At 42.0% G+C, this 18270-nt stretch overlaps 1 protein-coding gene and 1 non-coding gene across 3 annotated transcripts in view; one reads left to right on the top strand and one right to left on the bottom strand.

Moving 5' to 3' along the window:
- Nucleotides 1-18270, top strand: part of GPC3 (glypican 3) — a 569399-nt gene that overhangs the window by 539910 nt on the left and 11219 nt on the right. The gene's annotated exons all lie outside the window — the stretch shown is intronic.
- LOC136154890 (U6 spliceosomal RNA) lies at nt 13952-14055 on the bottom strand. The gene has a single exon (XR_010660595.1). It is a non-coding gene; the product is annotated as a U6 spliceosomal RNA (small nuclear RNA).

Below are 18270 nucleotides of genomic sequence, written 5' to 3' on the forward strand. Positions count from 1 at the left end.
CCATGTGGGTAGAGTTTGTGTGTGTGTGTTTTAATTAAAAATTGAATTCAGAATATTGTAAAGCAATTATCCTTCAATTAAAAAGAAATTTTAAAAAATCGAATTTAGTTCTCAGTCAGGAAGCCAAAAAAAAAAAAAAAAAAGTTGAAAAGCCACAATAAGTCCTAGTGCCCCATGTTACGAACAGAAGTGCCTTCATACAGGTCAGGCCCCATGTGTCCTCTCCAGAGGAGAGCCACCCTGTTGGAGCCTGGAGGCGGATGATAGTTCTTAAACTACACGTAGGAATCCCTCACTGCCACCGTCAACACCTGCACTCTAGACAAATGACTCACTCATTGTGCTAGAAGACATATCACAATCCTCAAAAGAATCCATTGGGCCAGCAAATACACATTGCGGGGTGGGTATCATCATGGAGCCTGGCAAGCTCTACATAGAAAAATGATTAAAAGGAAGCATTCTGGCCAATCCAGTTCTGAGGCTAATGGCTTTATTTGGGAAAATTAGTCATTTTTTCACTTCTTACCAACAAATATTTATTGAGATCCCACTAAATATCAAGGCTTCTATGAGGAACTTGACATAAATGCTCTCATGTAATGTGCTCAGCAGCTAGTGGGGGAGGTAATTAGGCTCCCTTTAGAGATGACAAAACCGAGGATAAAGGAAGTCAAGTGACTTGCTCAAAGTCTTACTGCTGGCGAGGGGTGGAGTTTGGATTTGCTCTCAGGTCTGTCTGTTCCTCAAAATCTCCCTTTGCTGCCTGTGGCATGCCAGGAATGCTTTCTCCTTCTTATTTCACGGTATTTCATAGATCAGTTCTCCCAAAAAGCATAAATCTGTTAAGGGCTCCATAGTTACAAAGGTTCCTTGAGGATGGGCTACTTGATGATTTTTAGTGGCCACCTTCAAAGTTTTCCAAGTCCCTTTCTGGTTAACTGTGTGCAGGTAGTTGATGGCATGGGGAAAATGCCTTCATCTGCATTAATTTGGGAAGGTGCAAGGGCTTAAGACAAGGTGCTCAGAGAGAGAGAGAGATAATTTAATTCAGCCAGTTATTTCAGCTCAACTCACACATTTTTACGACATACCTCCTCTGTACCTCACACACATTATTAGACACGATGAGGATGAAGAGGCCACATGTGATAATATGTGCTCTCCAGGAGGAAGGAAGGTATAGAAGCAAAGAGTTTGTACTTAATCCTGGGAACAGTGGGAGGCACTGGTGATTCTTGAGCAGAGATGTGACGACTGTTCCCAAGGTCTGCTTTCATTCACTCCTGCAAGGCTACCTTGGAGGTCAGGAGTAGAGCCCAGGGAACTGACAGAGCACAGGGTGGTGGGCGTTGGGAAAGCCTGACTGCACGCTACTGGGGTATTAAAGACGTGACAGTTTCTGCATCTTTGCTTAGCACCTCCCATACATGTGAAATCCCACAGTTGAGTGGAAAGGATATAAACCATCTGCAGTAACATATTTGTTTAAAAAGGAGACACCAGCATGAAGACTTAGCAACTTTGAACCAGTTGAAAGAAGAGCAGCTGCCTGATATTTTTGTAGTGGTTATATTGATTGTTCATCTTCCATTCTTCTTGTGGTTTGTGTTACTAACATATTTGTATTGGTTCTGCCAAAAGAATCCTTGAGAGAAGAAAAATTCATAAATTATTTTGGAGAGATTTAAATCTACATAAGAATTAAAGTCCCCTGTAGCTTTGGTCCACTGGTGTGCACAATTGAAGTACATAAGATTATGTGTGCATGTCTGACTCTGTGTGACACGATGGACTGTAGCCCGCCAGGTTCCTCTGTCCATGGGATTCTCCAGGCAAGAATGCTGGAGTGGGTTGCCATGCCCTCCTCCAGGTGATCTTCGTGACCCAGGGATCAAAGCCATGTCTCTTAGGTCTCCTGGATTGGCAGGCAGGTTCTTTACCACTAGCACCACCTCGGAAGATTCAGTTCAGCTCAGTCGCTCATTTGTGTCTGACTCTTTGTGACCCCATGGACTGTAGCATGCCAGGCTTCCCTTTCCATCACCAACTCCTGGAGCTTATTCAAACTCATGTCCATAGAGTCAGTGATGCAATCCGATCATCTCATCCTCTGTTGTCCCCTTTATGAGTGGCCTTTTATATCTTGAGGGCCTGGGTGAGGGGCCAGGAATCTCCCATCCCTATTTGCCTTTTTCTGGAATGTTTACATTTTGGAGGTACCCGCTCTGTGCCAGACACCATGCTAAGTATTCTCACACAACATTACAGCAACACTGTTTTACAGGTGAGGAAACTATGGTCCAGAGAAGTTATGTAACTTGCCCGAAGTCAGAGTTTAGTATATAGTTGGTTCGTTATTGACATCTCTGTTTCTGGCTCCCAGTATAGGACTCTTACCACTATAATATATTACCTTCCTCCACGATCTATCTTGCATTCCTAGAATTTACACAGTATGCATCACAGGAAAGGGATGACAGTCTCTGATTTGTTCATGAGCACTCATTGTCACTTAAACAAAACCCAGGGCTCTGCAGAAATGGGGCTTGAGACTGTTGTATTGTGATGGGGAGAGGGACATGTTAAGAGAATTGGGTACTGATGGAGCAGTGCTAACCCAGGAAAGTTGCCCTGATCTGCTACAAGACAGCATGAAGTCAGCAAATCTCTTGAGAAGACAAGGAAGGACCATGATGCAAAGGACATTAAAATGGGAAGAGATACACTTGTCTTCTCAATTTTGTCCCAGGTAGATGTGTAACAACGTGGGGCTATCTGATTTCTTCCTATTCCTTCTGCGGATCCAGGATCCATCTCCCCCAAGGAGCTTGTGGACTGGTAACAGAAATCAAGGTTAATAAATGGTCTCAAGGCCAACTAACAGTGGCAGGTCACTCGAGGGTGGGTCAAAATCTAAAGATTTGATTCTGGGATCTCTTTAAGCTCCTGAACCCCTCTATTAGGTTACAAATTCATAATTTGGCATTGTCCCAACCTCTCAGCACACTCCTCCCAAGTACTTCTAGAAAAAGTGTTGGTATGGGAAATGAAGTCTGGATAGTTGAAGTGAATAGTTGGTCAGAACCCCACCCCTACATTTTTGAGGGCTGTGACACAGGACACCCCATCTTTAGAAATGGTCATGGTACACACATAGGAAATGGGATATAGAACCGGACCTGGCTAAATTACATACTTACAGATGCCTGGGCCCAGAGTCCTGGCTTTGGAGGAATAAGATTTAGGGAAGCCTTGTCAGCAAATGAAGGGTTAAGTAGACTGAACTGCCTGCAAAGGAAAAAGGAAGTATTTGAACTTTGTTATTTCAAAAATTGTTGATGTGCTAGCCTATTGCTTTTTACCAGTAACAAAGCTATGAGGAGTGACAACTTGATTTATATCTGAAATTTAGTATCTGGCATTTCAAAACAGTCACAGGAACTTTATGCAAGAAAACATTTCATATTTTTAGTTACCTGTAACCGCCTCTTTACCTTCTCATTTGAGCAGACTTTGTGAATCAGATTATTTCTAATATATGCGACATTAAGTACAACTAATTGCATGTTCAAACTCAATCTAACTATCTAGACACAAATCAATTGGACTGACTTTCTAAAAAAGAAAGTTGAATTGTCTTGTTTCTATAGCATTGGATAGCCAGCTTGCCTCTTTGATCCTCCAGGTGTTTTGGATTCTTGTAGCTCAGCTTCACTTATTGGTTCCTAAACAAAATTTAGGAAAAGAAACGCAAAAAGGCAAAATGGTTGTCTGAGGAGGCCTTACAAATAGCTGTGAAAAGAAGAGAAGCGAAAAGGAAAGATATTCCCATTTGAACGCAGAATTCCAAAGAATAGCAAGGAGAGATAAGAAAGCATTCCTCAGAGCCCAATGCAAAGAAATAGAGGAAAACAACAGAGTGGGAAAGACTAGAGATCTCTTCAAGAAAATTAGAGATACCAAGGGAACATTTCATGCAAAGATGGGCTCAATAAAGGACAGAAATGGTATGGACCTAACAGAAGCAGAAGATATTAAGAAGAGGTGGCAAGAATACACAGAAGAACTGTACAAAAAAGATCTTCATGACCCAGATAATCACAATGGTATGATCACTCACCTAGAGCCAGATATCCTGGAATGTGAAGTCAGGTGGGCCTTAGAAAGCATCACTATGAACAAAGCTAGTAGAGGTGATGGAATTCCAGTTGAGCTATTTCAAATCCTGAAAGATGATGTTGTGAAAGTGCTGCACTCAATATGCCAGCAAATTTGGAAAACTCAGCAGTGGACACAAGACTGGGAAAGGTCAGTTTTCATTCCAATCCCAAAGAAAGGCAACCCTAAAGAATGCTCAAACTACCGCACAATTGCACTCATCTCACACGCTAGTAAACTAATGCTCAAAATTCTCCAAGCCAGGCATCAGCAATATGTGAACCATGAACTTCCAGATGTTCAAGCTGTGGTACATATACACCATGGAATATTACTCAGCCATTAAAAAGAATACATTTGAATCAGTTCTAATGAGATGGATGAAACTGGAGCCCATTATACAGAGTGAAGTAAGCCAGAAAGATAAACACCAATACAGTATATTAACACATATATATGGAATTTAGAAAGATGATAATGATAACCCTATATGCAAGACAGAAAAAGAGACACAGATGTATAGAACAGACTTTTGAACTCTATGGGAGAAGGCAAGGGTGGGATGATCTGAGAGAACAGCATCGAAACATGTATATTATCAAGTGTGAAACAGATCGCCAGTCCAGGTTGGATGCATGAGACAAGTGCTTGGGGCTGGTGCACTGGGATGACCCAGAAGGATGGGATGGGGAGGGAGGTGGGAGGGGGGTTCAGGATGGGGAACACATGTAAATCCATGGCTGATTCATATCAATGTATGGCAAAACCACTACAATATTGTAAACTAATTAGCCTCCAACTAATAAAAATAAATGAAAAAAAAAAAAAAAGCAGAGGAACCAGAGATCAAATAGCTAACATCTGCTGGATCATCGAAAAAGCAAGAGAGCTCCAGAAAAACATCTATTTCTGCTTTATTGACTATGCCAAAGCCTTTGACTGTGTGGATCACAAAAAACTGTGGAAAATTCTGAAAGAATACCAGACCACCTGACCCACCTCTTGAGAAACCTGTATGCAGGTCAGGAAGCAACAGTTAGAACTGGACATGGACCAACAGACTGGTTCCAAATAGGAAAAGGAGTACGTCAAGGCTGTATATTGTCACCCTGCTTATTTAACTTATACGCAGAGTACATCATGAGAAATGCTGGGCTGGATGAAGCACAAGTTGGAATCAAGATTGCCGTGAGAAATATCAGTAACCTCAGATATGCAGGTGACACCACCCTTATGGCAGAAAGTGAAGAGGAACTAAAAAGCCTCTTGATGAAAGTGAAAGAGGAGAGTGAAAAAGTTGGCTTAAAGCTCAACATTCAGAAAACTAAGATCATGGCATCTGATCCCATCACTTCATGGAAAATAGATGGGGAGACAGTGGAAACAGTGTCAGACTCTACTGTTTTGGGCTTCAAAATCACTGCAGATGGTGATTGCAGCCATGAAATTAAAAGAAGCTTGCTCCTTGGAAGGAAAGTTATGACCAAGCTAGATAACATATTAAAAAGCAGAGACATTACTTTGCCAACAAAGGTCCGTCTAGTCAAGGTTATGGTTTTTCCAGTGGTCATGTATGGATGTGAGAGATGGACTGTGAAGAAAGTTGAGCATTGAAGAATTGATGCTTTTGAACTGTGGTATTGGAGAAGACTCTTGAGAGTCCCTTGGACTGCAAGGAGATCCAACCAGTCCATCCTAAAGGAGATCAGCCCTGGGTGTTCATTGGAAGGACTGATGCTGAAGCTGAAACTCCAGTACTTTGGCCACCTCATGCGAAGAGTTGACTCATTGGAAAAGACCCTGATGCTCGGAGGGATTGGGGGCAGGAGGAGAAGGGGACGACAGAGGATGAGATGGCTTGATGGCATCACCGACTCGATGGGCATGAGTTTGAATAAACTCCGGGAGTTTGTGATGGACAGGGAGGCCTGGCATGCTGTGATTCATGGGGTCGCAAAGAGTTGGACATGACTGAGCAACTGAACTGAACTGAACTGAAACAAAATTTAAATAAACCCAAACTCAGCCTATTCAGGGATCAGAAACATATTTCAGTTGTCTTTTTTTGCTTTGTTCCTGACCATTTCTCTCTCTTTGGTCCACAAACTAGGACTTATGTATTATTTCAGTCAATTCCCTCGATAAACCTGTGAAGGCAGTGGTATTATGTTTGCTTTTTAGATTAGCAATCAAGAGCTCAGAGTTTTAAAAATGTGGTCACATAGCTAGTAGGTGAGGGATCTGGGAGACTGGGTTAGGAACCTGGGACCCTCAGTCTCTGACACTGCCCTTCTAGATCCTAACATTCCCAGGACAGCTTCATGATGGTGATCCTCATTTCAAACTAATCTAGTGGAAGCAGACTAGCATCTCTCCAGAATGGACCTGGCCATTCAAATTCCATCTGAGTCCTACTTTACCACATTATCTATATTGCAGATGGAGACTAAGGCACAGACATCAAGTCATTTATTCTTTGTTTTTAAATTTATTTATTTTAATTGGAGGATAATTAAAATATTGGGCATAGGCATACATGTGTCTCCTCCATCCTGAACCTCCCTCCCACCTCCTCATTTATTCTTGATCTTGGGGAAACTCAAGACTAGAACCTCAAACCTCTAACGGAAACTGAACCAGGTGGCCTTCTTATTTTAATGCTGCTTGGGAAGGTTTTCGTGACTCCTTCACCTTTTTGATTTTACACAAGTATTCCAAGATGCCCAGAAGTTTTCCAGGGCCTAATTTCATTCTTTAGAGTTCTTTTAAAGTTAAAACAGAAAGTCTATACGTGTGTGCAATGTGTATATTTTAGAACTTTGTGTTTTATGTACTATGGCTTTCAAGCCATAATATTATGAATTTATACAGGTTTTCATAATCACTCAAATGGTACAGTTCATGCTTTTGTCATCAAAAATAAACTAAATTTCCTAATGGAGAATGCACTTAGTCTGGAACAATGCCAAAAAGAGTCCAAAGAAGCCACTGAAGTTTGCTTCCCCAAATATGTGTTGATGAATTATCAGGTAGGTGTTCAATTAAAAATACAGAACTGATTTTTAATTCCTATTGAAATCGTCGCAAGTGCTCCAAGTTCTATCACTTGTGCACTTTACATGCCTTCTCCATTATTAACATAAAGAAATTAATGTCTTACAAGCTTCAATACTTGATGCCATATGCGTCCTGAGGATATTTAAAGGGAGAAGAAATGTAAATAGAATGAAATTCTTAAGCAAGATTACTGATATGACAGGACTAAAGAGCTTGGGAGTCTGTGAAAAGTGCCTCTTTTCTTCCCTTTAATAAGTCCATTACTTGCACTTGGGCATATTTTAAGGTCCTTTTCATGCTGAATCTAGAGTTGAGCATGCTTTGCATTTCAAGCTTTGTCTATGAATTGGTAGAAGCCAAAGTTATTTCTGCTTTAAAATAACAGGAGCCAGGAACAGCTAATCTCTTTTCATTCTGAGTTCTTGACATTATTTTACTGGACAAAGTTTGTGTTGGCTACAAAACAGTCCATTCATAACATCTATGAGAAGGAATTTAGGTAAGAATGAAGAGAGATTGTAGGATGTATAAAGACTCCCTCTCCTGAGGCCATTAAGAAATTCCAAATTGGTGCTGTTTTGAATAGTGACATTGCATTAGCCTTGCTAATTTCAGTCATTCAGGCTGATAGTCTGTTTACCAATCTACTTGGATGAAACCTTCCTGTAACTACCGCTTCTTACCCAAGGTGAGTTGGTATTTTTAGACAGCCGTGGGGGCGCAAGGAGGGGGTAGGTAGTGAGAGAAGTTGGAAGGTGATCAAGGCTAGCACAGTAGAGCCTCTCAGCCAGAAACTGTTTGGAAAGTGGTGTATGTGTTTAATGCCTCAGTAAGACATGTCCTACATTGTTGAAGTAAATTTACTTTCCTTTCCTTAAGGAGGAATGAGAATATGAGATTTTGTCACACCCTTGGCTCGTTGCATCCAACCTCTTTGATTATCTCTGACTTTTGTCTGTATCTCAATAATCAGGACTGGCAAAATAATCCATCCACGTGTGTTTGTTTTTAAGTGGGCATATATTTGCTCTTCAGTTCATAAAATGTGCAAATAAACTGACAGATAATTAGTGGCAAAAACTCCAGGGGATAGGGAACTCCTTTTGAAGGGAGACTACATTTAAATGACATTCTCATAAATCTCTCTGGACTAACTGGCATCTCGCATCATGCTGGAAAAATGTACACAGGGACATCTTGGGAGCCTCGCAAGCAGAGAAAGTAGAAAGATTGCTGAGTGTTTGAAAGGGTTTAGGGTTTCATTTGAAGAGCAGCTGCACCCCACCACGCCTGTGCTCAGATACACCGAACACCAGTGAAGCGGTGCGCTGGAAATCATGCAGTGACAGAGAACCTCGTGGGAGAGGGAAGGTGACCCTCCACGCCTGCTCACATCCGGCCCCAAGTTACTGACCTAGGTTTCCTGTCAGTCAGTGACTAAGACCAAAGGACAAGACAAGATCCTTCCCTGAGCTCCATGGATCATCACGCAGTAAAGATGAGAGAGAGAGAGAGAGGAGGGGTAGGGTGGGGGGTGGAAAAGCAGGAGAGATTTACTTAGGTTCTAGAGCAATGTCCCTCCAGAGAAAGGTCTAATATTTATGGTTTTCTCAAGTAACAAAAAATAACACACTTGTCGAGCACGTTAAGGTTTAGAAATCACATTTACATATCTTTTCTCATCCTTACTTAAGAAGCAGCAGCACAACTTTGGTGCTCAGTAACCAAGGATTCTCTGCTTACAGGCAGAATTGGAAAGGTGCGAGGGTCAGGCTCCACCTCTGCCCAGAACCCCTGTTGCACTCAGCTCCTGCCTTTCTTGTGGCACTTCCCCCATTCTAACCTGGATACAGTGATTTTTGTTCCTGTCTCTTCTTCCTGACAGGATAGAGAGGTCCTTGAGGCCAACGACTGAGTTTTCCTCACCTCTGTATCCCCTGTGGCACCTGGCAGAGTGTCTAGCAAACAACAGGCTCCCAGTTCATACTTCTGGTCTGCTCCTCCCCAGACGGAACTCCTGGAGGGTGGGTGCCGTCTGTGAGAACCGCCGCGCCGGGCTTGCATGGTTTTCAGGACATCAGTAAATGTTCCTAGTGCTCAGCAAGTAATTAGTTAATTACACTGGACTAACCCTAAAAACACAAACCCTTCCATTCAGCTGTGGCTGCCACTGTCCACCTCAAGGGGTTATCAGTGATATCACATTTAAAATGACATCTTTTAGAACAACTCTGGTATTTGTAACAAATATAAGGACCCAGAATTTGACACATTTTCAGTCCTATTTTCTGCCAAAAGAGCACTATGGAAACGGCAAGGGTTAGAAGAGGTTTTAGGGAAAGAGAAAAAAGTCACGAGGTAAACAAGGCAGGCTGAGAGAGACTGGGGGGTGAAGAATGCTGCCTAAGTCTGTATCCAGGGCCCCGTACCCTCTACATTCTGCCTGCCTGCCTAGGGCATGAGAAAGGTGAAGCCAAAAAAAGAAAAAAAAAAATCAAATTGAAAAGGAGGCCTCCTAAACTTGGTCTTAGGCTTAATACTAAGGGGGAAAAAAAGATTTGAGGATTACTTACCTTGTTGTTAGTCAAAAGGGGGCTTCGGATTTCTCCCCTGGGTGACCTAAGCTGTAATCTGTCTCTATAGTCCTCTGTTAATACTTCTTCCATTTGTGAGGAAATTATAGTGACTGCAGAAGCTCGACTTACTTCCTCTAATCTCTTGGCAGAGAAATTAAAAAGACAACAGAAATTGCTGTCCAACTGGAATACTGCATGACATAGGGGGAACTGATTGGGACAAATCAATGGAAGAAAACAATCTCTATTTAAGGAGAATGCATCTTTAATCATGGTAATCCCTTTAGTAAATTACTTTCTCTGGTGACATGGCATACCTAATTACAGTTTGCTCATTTTGATTCCCCCTTATAGTGTTCCTTGCTGCTAATGCGGTGGTGGATTTGCAGGCTGAGCAATGAACTTATTAGTGGCATTAAAAACTCAGCCAAGTGGGTCTCAGGACCAAGATGTCACCACTTTTAGAAGTGAATCAGAGATCACAGGACAATTTCACTTCCTCAGATATAGTTTCCATCTCCTTAATGATCTGGATTCTCTGCTCTGAGAAGTATTCTCAATATCCTTCAAAAATTGTGAAAATAAAAATGGAATACAATAGTAAAATGGGTATAACCAAAGACCATACTGACAGCTTATGTACTAGGATATGTTCCGCAATCCAGTTTATATAGTTTAGCATAATATTAGGGTTCTTTTGTGTAGCGGGGTGGTGGGGGGTACTGTGCTGCACAGCGTGTGGGATCTTAGTTCCCTAAATAGATATAGAACCTACGCCCCTTACATTGGAAGTGGGTCATTGTGACTCCCGGGTCTTCTGTGATTGTTGTGCCCAGACAGATTTGTTATAACTCAGAAGTACCTCCTTTCTTTTAAATGAATATCTGTCTGTTTTAAAAATAGCTGTTGCAATAGGGTGATAAGATGATTTTTCCCCAAAGATGCTTTAATATCATCCTATATTATTGATGGGCTTCCTAGGTGACACTAATGATAAAGAATCTGCCTGCTGATGCTAGAGATGTAAAAGATATGGGTTCTATCCCTGGGTCAGGAAAGTTCCCTGGAGGAGGGCATGGCAATCCACTCCAGCATTCTTGCCTGAAAAATCCTATGGACAGAAGAGTCTGGTGGGTTACAGTCCATAGTGTTGCAAAGAGTCAGACACAACTGAAGCCACTTAACACGCATAAACATATTATTAATATCCTCTATGAGCGACTGAACTGAACTGAATGTCATCATTTTAAGAAAAAAATAAATTAATCTCCTTACTCTCAAAATCTTCTCCAACCCAGCTTTCCCAACTTCTGTCCTACTGTCCTGCAACTTATCTCCCATGCATAACCTCCATCCCTACTTGCCAGTGTTATTCTCGGAATATTCCTGAAAGAAAGACACCATATTTTCAAAGGTGTATGTCAGAGGATGTTCACTACAGCCTTGTTCATGCTGTATAGAAATTAAAAACAAACTAAATGTCTATCAGTGGGAAAATGCCTAATAGCACCATTACATCTATTCATACTAAGGAATTTCTCACACTGATTAAAGGAATGAGGCAGTTCTCCATGTATTAACATTCAAAGATTTCCAAGACCTTGCAGCATATGCATAGAAAATGCATTTACTGGTAATTACCTCTTTGGAGTGTGGAAAGGGACATGTTGAAAAGGTGGCTGGCTTTTTTTTTTTTTTTTACTCCATATATTCAGGTATTGTTTCAGTCTTTAGCTTCAAGAATGTATTCATGTGTTGAGTACTTCAAAAATTAACAAAATAAAAGGAGTCTATCAACTGTGTGGAGGATGGTTTACATGAGAAGGAGACCAGGGGAGAGGTCAGAAGAATGTCATCTAAGCAGTAGTGGGAATAAGCAATGGCGCTGGGAAGGGGAAGAAGTCACAAAATATTAAGGAAGCAGAATTCATGGGATGTGAGAATTAATTAGACCTGGAGGATGAAAAAGGAAAAGATCTAGGGTGACTTGTGGGTTTCTGGCTTGGGCAACTGGATGGCTCAGTTCACTTCAGTCGCTCAGTCGTGTCTGACTCTTTGTGACCCCATAGACTGCAGCACGCCAGGCCTCCCTGTCCATCACCAACCCCCAGAGTTTACTCAAACACGTGTCCATTGAGTCTGTCCCCTCATCCTCTGTCGTCCCCTTCTCCTCCCGCCTTCAATCTTTCCCAGCATCAGGGTCTTTTCCAATGAGTCAGTTCTTCACATCAGGTGGCCAAAGTATTGGAGTTTCAGCTTCAGCATCAGTCCTTCCAATGAATATTCAGGACTGATCTCCTTTAGATGGACTGATTGGATCTCCTTGCAGTCCAAGGGACTCTCAAGAGTCTTCTCCAACACAACAGTTCAAAAGCATCAATTCTTCAGTGCTCAGCTTTCTTTATAGTCCAACTCTCACATCCATACAAGACTACTGGAAAAACCATAGCTTTGACTAGATAGACCTTTGTTGGCAAAGTAATGTCTCTGCTTTTTAATACGCTGTCTATGTTGGTCATAACTTTTCTTCCAAGGAGCAAGCGTCTTTTAATTTCATGGCTGCAGTTACCATCTGCAGTGATTTGAGAGCCCAAGAAAATACAGTCTGTCACTGTTTCCACTGTTTCCCCATCCATTTGCCGTGAAGTGATGGGACCAGATGAGATCTTAGTTTTCTGAATGTTGAGCTCTAAGTTAACTTTTTCACTCTCCTCTTTCACTTTCATCAAGTCTCTTTAGTTCCTCTTCACTTTCTGCCATAGGGGTGGTGTCATCTGCATATCTGAGGTTATTGATATTTCTCCAGGCAATTTTGATTCCAGCTTGTGCCTCATCCAGTTTTCACGTACTGGATGGCTAGTTGGAGCTAATCTGAACTGGGGTGAGGGTGGGGCAGCAGGGGCCCACTGGAAGAAGAGCAGCTAAGGGAATAGAAATGCTGTGTTGTTTGTGGCTTACTGAGTCTGAGTTGCCTGAAGGACATCCAAGTCAGAACAGTTCGCTTTCCAGAGATGTCTGAGCAAGAGATAGATTTGGGATTCTGGGGAAAGAGAAAACCAGGGCCACAGGTGAGAACATTCAAGAAGGCTTATCAAGTGAGAAGTGAGGAGAGTCAAAGAAGGAGAGAACACCTGTCTTTAAGAAAAACAGCCCCCAGAGCAGTCTGAGAATGATTAGAGGAGGGACCTGAAAGGAAGTAGTATCAGATAGTGAGGGGGACAGCAAGTTTCAAGACAGAGTAGCCAACTAACAGTATTGGACGATGCAGAGAGCTCAAGATGAGAAACTCAAAAAAAATCATTGAGGGATTAACTGTAAACTGGTATGAGGGACCTTATGGGTAAAGCTCCATGACTGATAAAAATGGTCTAAAATTGAATTACAATGGTTGCACACCTTGCTAAATTTACTAAAAGTCATTGAACTGTATACCTGAAATTTACTTGAAGTAGGTGATGTGGTATGTACTCAATAAATTTCTTTAAAAAGTAAAAATGAGGGGGAGGACAAAGTATCTATTGGAACTTAGTTTGAAGCAAGCTGTGATTCCAGGGAGAACTTTCCAGTCTAACCTCTTCTTCCTAATTGGTCAGAAAAAGTCCCATGAAATAAAGGCAGGAAGTGCACATTGCTGATGCCACATCCTGATCTTTCCCCAATCTCTTGCAACATCAAAAACTCCTTTATGTGTGTGATTTGCTTTTCACCAGGCAATAAATACTACCACCCTATTCCCTGTCTTCCTTCAGATGATTGCAGTATAGTTGCTGTGTTCATTATTTGACATCTAACATATTAACTTCTAGCATATATTTCCATTTTATAGTGCCAGGCTATAGGGACCTGGTTCTGATCTGTTTTTGTTGTTGTTGATTGCATTTTAGTGTCTTTAAATGTGGCTTCTTTATTGCCCCTGCAAGGCCTTTCAGTCTGAAATCTCATCGTTCATTTTCTAACACCTCTCTTATGCTTATAGCCTGATGCCTCATTCTTCTCAGTCATTTCCCTTCTTAAATTGATTTGGCCAATGAGATGTATTTGTCTTAGTTAACAGGCACATTTGCCTTATTCTGTAGACAGGTAAAAACAATATGGAAATCTTCTGCCCCTTCTTAGTTATAAGGAACTAGGGCTGCCCTTGACCCTATGTATTTTTTTAAAATATGGAACACTTCATGAATTTGCATGTCATCCTTGTTCAGGGACCATGCTAATTGTCTCTGTATCATTCCAATTTTAGTATATGTAAAGCAAGCACGACCCTATTTATTTTTTATGTATTTATTTTTTTAATTGAAGTATAGTTGATCTACAACATTTTGTTTCAGGTGAATGGCAAAGTGATTCATACACACAACACACACATACACACACACATATATATATGCATACTTTTTTTCAGGTTTTTTCCCATTATGGTTTATTTTTGTTGTTGTTCAGTCGGTAAATCATGTCCCATACTCTTGCAACCATATGGATTGCACCACGCCAGACTCCTCTGTCCTTTAGTATCTCCCAGATTTTGCTCAAATTCATATCCATTGAGTCAGTGATGCTATGGTTTATTACAAGATACTCTTTTCTTCCTGTGGATCCTGAATGATACCACTATGTGGCTGCACTGAGCTAGGTGTCTACCACCTGCAAATTACTGACAATTGTTTCCTATTGATAGGGAAAATTTTCCATGGAAACAATTCCTAAGATGCTTGCTCTGTCATCTATATAGACAGCATCCTCTTATGGCCATCCCATACCATATATGCATGTTTCATAGTGTGTGAGTTACTCAGTCATGTCCAACTCTTGCGACCCCATGGACTGTAGCCAGTTAGGCTCCTCTGTCCATGGAGTTTTCCAGGCAAGAATACTAGAGTGAGTTGCCATTTACTTTTCCAGGAATCTTCCCGACCCAGGGCCAGGGATCAAACCTGGATCATCTGCATTGCAGGCAGATTCTTTCCCGTCTGAGCCACCAGGGAGGCCCATGCCCATTTCATATTGCCTGATAAATAGTCACGTTATTTCTGAGACTTGGCCTCTATCTTAATAAGTGGGACAGATTTTGTGGGGAGTTTTCTCCTTACCCTAGGCAGGTCAGTAGTTACTCCCTTAAATTTATGTCTTGGTTGATAACTCTTTGGCAAACTTAAAGCCCTCGTCTGAGCTACTCATGGTCTCCAGAAGACACTGATCCCTTTCTTTGAAAGAGAGAATCCAAAGCAGTCTCTTTAGACTCCTCTCCAGACAGTGTCTGTATCAAAGGGAGGAATGCAAAGGTCACTTGAACCATCCCTTCACCTTTTATCCCTGCCATGAGACCTAGAAAGACCTGAATGAAACCCTAGAATCTTGGGGTTGGAAGGGTCATCAGAAGCTATTTACCTTCACCTCCTCATTCTATGTTTGAATCCCTTCACCAGTCTCTCTACCAAATGGCTGTCCAAACTCTCATGGATCACCCCCAGAGATGGATCTCACTGCCTAGGGGCAGCCTACACAATTGTCAGATTGCAGTAATTATAGAAAGTTCTTTACCTCTTTTAAGTTCAAATCATTTTCCCCTTAGAAGAAGGACAAGGCTGTGAAACAGGAGTACTAAAATGGCATGGCTATGAAGCAAGAAGAGTCTGAGATGAGAAAGAGAAGGGAAGTAACAACAGTGGTATGCCTGGTGTAGGGGAGTGGAGCAGTGGCAGATAAGTAGGTCAGTGGAGCTGGCCGGTGGGGGTGGGGCAATGAAGGAGACAGAGCTGAGAGGCAGGAACGGTGCTGAGGGTAAACAGGAAGGCCATGGATATGTTGATGGAAGATTAAGGAGATACTAGAACCTCTTCTAAAACAAATGGAACCCAGGTTAGAGTTTAAATCAAAGTGCAGAGGAGCAGAAAACATCTTTAACATTCGGAATCCATCAGAGGATTCCAACCTTGCCCTTTGCCTAAGGATATGGAAAAGATCACTGTAGAGACAGGAGAGAATGTTTAGTAGAGCAACAACTAGACAGAAGAAAAGGGAATAATTGGACAGAGGAAATGAGTTTAAAGAGCAATGGAAAGAGAAAAGAAGTGAATAGAGAAATGGAAAGGGGGGGGAATGAAAACACAGAACTTTTAGGTTAAGGAATTGTATTTCTTCTCGTGCCAGCACATAATTGTATTTTCCTGGCAGCCATTCCACAGACCTCTGCAAGGAGAAGGGGTGCTGGCACGTGTGACTATAGGGATTGAGGTCTTACTGCTCTGTGCTTTTACAGCCAAGCAAGGGACTTCATTAATGAAGATGTATTTTGATGTTGCAGGGACAGGCACTGAAATGTCAATCACCAGCAAACAGCTCCTCATTTGGGAATTGGTGGTGATGGAAAGGGCAGGGTGTGGTCCAGCGGTGGAAAGATTCTGGGGCAAAGGCAAGGGTCAAAGGTATGGGAAGCCAATGACAATGGTTCCAAGTGAGAAATAAATGGAACCTGCTCACCAGCAATCCTGTTTCCCACCCAGCGTGGCACACAGAATGCTGGCGTGTGTCCCTTGCTTACATAGTAAGGCATCGATTTCCAGACAGTGAAACAGACTAAGAAGCAAATCTTGTAGATTCCATCCACACTGAGTACAGTGAACTGATGCTGTGGGTAATGAGAACTGGCTATTGAAAGGAGGGTTTTGGTATCTAAAGGTCAGGGTTTGAACGCTGCCATGTCCTTCCTGGGCCGCCCACACTGTTGGCCCTGCCTTTTTCTTATGTTCATCATTGTTCAGTGGGACTCCTTCCACTAAGGAAATCATCAGTTGATGAAGATACACTCCTCAGGAAGTGTATCTACTAAGGAGGTAGGCTTTCACCTTCATATTCTCAGTAGAACGGGGTTACATGTTCACTTGTGTAGCCATTGATTCACTCATTCATTCATGGTTTTTCAACGTCTCTGCTAGCTCAGTACCAGGTGGGAGCTAAAGAGAGGAGTAAGATTCATTTCTTCCTTTGATGGGGCTCCAAGTCTAGCTGAGTGACTAACTCTACTGTGTATGCTACAGATTGAAATTAGCGCTATGATAGAAATACAATCCAATTAATAATCAGAGAGAGAAGTGATTCATCTGGACTGGGGTAATAAGGGAAAGAAAGCTTCCTGGAAGAAGTGCCATGTAAGTTGAAACCTGAGAGAGAGAAAAAAAAGAGATACCATCCCAAGTTGAGGGAACAGCATGAAGAAAGGCATGGGAACCTCAAAGCACTTGCCACTCTCAGCAAATGATAAATGGGGTGGTATGACCACAGTATATGGTACTTGGGGAAACATATGGGCAGTTGAAACTGGAAAGCAAGACAAGATGAGTTGAAGAAGCTCATGAATGCCCATACTAAGGAACTAGGACTTTACCCACATGCAGTAGGGAGACATCATTGGATTTTGAGCAGAGAGAAATGTGATTCAACAGGTGATTGAGAAAAAGGGTATATGTCTTATTTTTACTGTCACAGAATAGAACATATTCTTTCTTCCTGGACAGCAGTGGGCCGTTGGAGAGCAATGGACATCTTGTTTAGCTAGGGCCCTGAGGATTGTGGTGGGAGGGGAGAAAGCAGAGGGAGAGAGGCTGAGAAGAGGAGAAATGGTCACTGCCCAAAGACTGAGGAGGGGGGACTTCCCTGGCAGTCCAGTGGTTAAATCTTCATGCTTCCACTGCAGAGGGGCATGGGTTCCATCCTTGGTCAGGGAGCTAAGATCCCACGTGCCAAGCAGCTCAGTCAAAACCCTCCACATGGACACAGGAAGTGGTACCTTTGTGAATGGTGGTGTTCTGACAGTCCAGACCCAAAGATGGGAAGGGAGGAGGGAGCCAGGATGACACTGTGTTCTTCCAAGTAAATTGACAGGAAAATAGACTCAGTTCCCCAAATCCCATTAATGATGAGGGGGGCATTTCACAACTGGAGAGTTTTTAGGAAACAGCTTCAGATAGAACAACGTAGAGAGGCTTTTCATCTTTCATTTATGAGGACACCTGCCTCCTGTTGATTTCTGGCCTGTAATGTTCCTACACCCAGGCTGAGTGTTTTCAGAGACTTGAGCGATTTTGACCCATTGGCTATTGTTCTAGTAACTTTCCTTTGCTGTTGGATATTGCAAGCAGTTTAGTTCTCAGGTACATTTTTTGTAAGATCTACCATGGCTGATTAAAAATTGAAGATTACCAGATTTGGGGTTTTCCCATTCAAATCTGTCTAAAGCCCTATGCCAAATGCTATCAAAGAGTTTTTTATTAAGCATCTTGGAGCACGGGTTCCAAGGGACTATTAGGCCATTCCCTCATTCCTAACTGCTCCCTCAGCAATTTGATTTGGCTACAAAAAGTGACATTTTGTATCTTTCTTCTACATCTTCAAAGCCCAATGATGCATACCTCTGTAGCTGCATCATGTTTGAAATTTATATTATAAACAGAGCTCTGTGAATCTAAACCATTAAGTTTCT

Source organism: Muntiacus reevesi, chromosome X, assembly GCF_963930625.1.
Source record: "Muntiacus reevesi chromosome X, mMunRee1.1, whole genome shotgun sequence".
Classification (NCBI taxonomy): domain Eukaryota; kingdom Metazoa; phylum Chordata; class Mammalia; order Artiodactyla; family Cervidae; genus Muntiacus; species Muntiacus reevesi.